This window comes from Berghia stephanieae, chromosome 8 (genome assembly GCF_034508935.2).
Source record: "Berghia stephanieae isolate SIO BIC M18660-M18661 chromosome 8, UCSD_Bste_1.3, whole genome shotgun sequence".
NCBI classification, from domain to species: domain Eukaryota; kingdom Metazoa; phylum Mollusca; class Gastropoda; order Nudibranchia; family Aeolidiidae; genus Berghia; species Berghia stephanieae.
In genome coordinates, this window is record NC_088367.1 from 38,984,262 (window position 1) to 38,988,614 (window position 4,353).

Below are 4,353 nucleotides of genomic sequence, written 5' to 3' on the forward strand. Positions count from 1 at the left end.
TTTTTTTCCTTCTTTCAAATAGGACCGAGTTTTAAAACATTAAATCTAGCGGTTCCGTTTATCGTTGATAGCACTTTATTCATCCAATATCTCTCTCTCTCTCTTCTCATACTTCTTTTCTTTTTAATTTCTTTCTTCTTGCTTTCTCTGGTTATGTTGTGTGTGTGGTGTTTCCTTTCTCTCTCTCTCTCTCTCTTCTCTCCCCTTCCTCTAATCTCTTGTAAATCTGTTCTTCCCCCCCCATCTCTCCCCCTCTATCTTTTTTTTTCTATCTATTTCTATTATTATTATCTATTATTTATATTATCTATCTATTTCTACTTCTTTATCTATTATCTATCTTTATGCTTTTATTAGTCCCCCCCCCGCCCCCCCCCCCCCCCCCCCCCCCCCCCCCCCCCCCCCCCCCCCCCCCCCCCCCCCCCCCCCCCCCCCCCCCATGTTTCCTCTCAACTCTTTCCCCCGAAAAAACAAAAGGAATTACTTTCTATATCAAAACACACAAACAAAACACACACACACACAATTATATTTAATATATATTATATTATATTATATTATATATATATTTATATATTCAATTACTCATTCACTCACTCTTTCTCTTATAGTTTTGTCTTTATTAACTTGTCATTTTCATTCTTTTTCAATACAAATACCTCACATATACACACGTCTTCTCTCTCTCTCTTCTCTCTCTCTTTTCTCTTCTTCTCTTCTCTCTCTTTCTTTCTTTCTTTCCCTCTTTCCTTTGCATCCGCTCAAACTGCTTGAAATATTAGAAAAGTTTGATTTCAGCATTTTCAATATGCAATAATTCGGATAAAAAAGAGAGTTCAGTAGGCGTAGTGAGAGAAAAATGCTCAACAGACAAATATACAAAACAAATGAATAATCTTTCAAAACAGTTTTCCAAAATCAGCGCCATAAATAAATATTTTGAGATGATATAGTTGTTACGAGAGGACAGCGAATAAATAATAAAATCCCCTTCGTAGGATGATTTTTAATCGCTTGAATTTATGACGCAATGGTGTTGTTTGCTGGGGTGCAAAAGGGTCTTGTGACCCCCCACTTTTGTGGTTGTTAGCCGACCCAGGCGCGCCGTCTTAAATTTTGAGCCCGATAAAAATGATTGAGACGGGGGGAACATCAAAAAAGGACGCCCGTTTTTTGATTATTTTGGGCTTGAATTTGATATACAAAAAGGGTGCTTGTGGTATATCATAATATTATTTGTTGAGGGATTTTTTCCTAATTCTAACGAAAGAGTGAAAATGGAGAGGCTCTCCATTTTCACTCTTTCTCTCCATTTTCACTCTTTCGTTAGTATTTTACGATCACCGGCTTCAGGCAGCCCCTACCGTTTTCTATTTTTCCTAATTATTTTTGCTCCCAATTGTTTTATAACCTATTTTAGAATCCCGATCGTTCAGTGGTTGAATTTTCTTTGCCAAACACGCAATGGTACCCAGCTATGTGGTTTTGTGTTATGACACTCGCTTTCGGATCGGAAGGTCGCTCGGCACATAGTTGAGACCTTGGAGAAGGCTCTTCTCTCACCGTACTCAGGTGTAAAATGAGGACCTGGTCATCAACAGCGTTGTCCTTGTGGAAAATAAATTGTATATCGCTGAGCAGGCTTCATGTCTTGTCCTACATGTAACGTGTTGCTGTTGGTCAGGGCGCCTTTGTAAAGCGCTTTGACATAAAAGCTCAATTTTTAATTATTTTATTTATCGATGTCTCCCTATTGCACTTGTGATTTTCTCAAACCCTATCAGACCTGTCAATTATTACGAACGACTCGTAGAATTACGAAATTTGGCTTCAATGTCTGAACTTGATGAATATCTCTAAATCATTAAAACGTGTTGAAACCGAAAGTTGATGCAAGACTATTAAAAAAAAGTCTAGTGGTATGACACTCGATTTCGGATCGGAAGGTCCTGGGTTCGAGCCTCGCGCTCGGCGCATAGTTGAGTCCTTGGAAAAGGCTCTTTACTCACCTTCTCTCACCGTACTCAGGTGTAAAATGAGTACCTCGCGCTCGGCGGATAGTTGAGTCCTTGGAAAAGGCTCTTTACTCACCTTCTCTCACCGTACTCAGGTGTAAAATGAGTACCTGGCCGTTATCAGCGTTGTCTTTCTCCTTTGTAATATCGCCTAACAGACGTCATGTCCCGTCCTACATGTTAAATGTTGCTGACCCTTGTAAAGCGCTTTGAGCACATTTAGTGGATATTGCGCTATATAAAGCTCAATTATTTTTTTTATAAAGCTCAATGCAAGACTATATTATTATTGTGACGATAATGAATTGTTTGTTAACCTTTGTGTGGGTAGATTGTTAATGGGACAGCGTGGCCCAGCGGTACGGTCTTTGCTTTGTACCCGAAAGGTACCGAGTTCGATCGCCCGCCGCCACGCTGTATGACCTTGAGGAAGTCACCTCGCCCTCGCTCAATTTGCGGCGCTACACTGCGGCTGACGCCTGGGCTATTCCTGTCTTCCCTTGGAGTAGACCCTAGAAACAAAATAACCCCATGAGATAAATAAAGGGAATAAAAGGAATTTTATTAATTTTTAAAACAATTATAGTGGCTACAATTTCCTAAAAATTACGATTTTAGAATTTTCAAGTAAGCAGGTCTGTCTTTTAAAAAAGTAGTCCTTCAGAGCCATTAGGCCCATGAAACCGGGTTTTGCTCCGGTTTCTATAGTGTGAAACGGACAATAGCAATTGCTTGCTACCTTTGGATAGGACACTAGTCAATTGCAAAGTACTTTCCACTAGATCTGACACAGACCCATCTACCCCTCCGGGTGAACAGGAGGGAGAGAGTGGGGGGGGGGGGGGGGGGGGGGGGGGTCAGAAAAAAATATCGACTACATCCGGAATCGATCTCGGTTCCTTTGATTGTGAAGGGAGTGCTTTACCAACTGAGCTATCGGGACCCCCGGTCTTGCCATACGTTCCACCCAACTCTGAGTAGCTGGTCTATTAGATTTGACGAAGAGCACTTTGCATTTGTCTAGCGTCTTATTCTAAAGGTAGAAAACTAAGTGGACTGTGCGTTAACGCTACAGAAACCTGCGGCTATGTGGTCGAGTGGTGTGACACTAGCTTTCGGATCGGAAGGTACTGGGTTCGAGCCTCGCTCGGCGCATAGTTTAGTCCTTGGAAAAGGCTCTATACTCACATTCTCTCGCCGTACTCAGGTGTAAAATGAGTACCTGGCCCTTAACAGCGTTGTCTTTGTCCGAAAAATTGTAATATCGCCTAACAGGCGTCATGTCCCGTCCTTCGTGTAAAATGTTGCTGTTGACCAGGGACCCCTTCTAAAGTGCTTTGAGCACATTTAGTGGATATTGCGACATGCCAAAGCTTAATTTAAAGCTTAATTTAAACCTGGATAAATTCCTAGATTTATCGGCCTCATGGCTCTGAAGGACCATTGTTGTTTTTTGTGAAATACTGTGGTAGGGAGTTCCGCTGTTATGTTGGAATGTACTGTTCTGTGTAGAAGTTGGAGGCGTTTTTCTTCCAGTGTTTTCCATCGCAACAATTACAGGGCCTCAGTAACGCATCCTGGTTCGCGCAAGTAATTTTTGGTGATAAACCTCGAATCTGCCCTTTGAACTTGTTCGATTTTCTTGATGTGACCTTGCTGATAAGGATCCCACACCTTGCACGCGTATTCCAATACAGGAGTAATTAAGCCGTCCTTCAGAGCTATTAGGCCCAGGTAGCCGGCGTTTGTCCCGGTTTCTATTGCTTGAAACGGACAATAGCAATTGCTTGCTACACTCTGGATAGGACTCTAGTCTATTGTAAAGTTCTTTCCGCCAGATCAAACAGACCCAGTTAACCAATCACTGTCGGGTGAACAGGGGGTCAAAAAGAATCTCAACTGAACGCGGGATCGATCTTGGTCCGTTTGCTTTTGAAGCGAATGCTCTACCAATTGGGCAATCTGGGACCTCGGTGTACAGATTTTCAGGTCTGATAACTCACATTTTTATAGGCTCATTGTTGTAATGGAAATACTCTAGAAACCAACCAACGCTGAGTATCATCCATAACGACAATGTTAAAACAAGCCCATAATTTTGTTCGATTCTCAGACCTGCTAATATATACACGTTGTGTTGTCAATCATGTTTTGTGGTACATGACCATATAATTCATGTGACTCGTTATCTTCCAAGTCAACGTTTAAATGCGTGAATTAAGCATTTTCTACACGAAACTGGGCTATGTTGTACACTCCTTCCAATCACTCCACGCTAGCAGAGATCACATTATCGCCCAAACCCAGTGTAAAAAAATTATATTATTATTGCTCGATT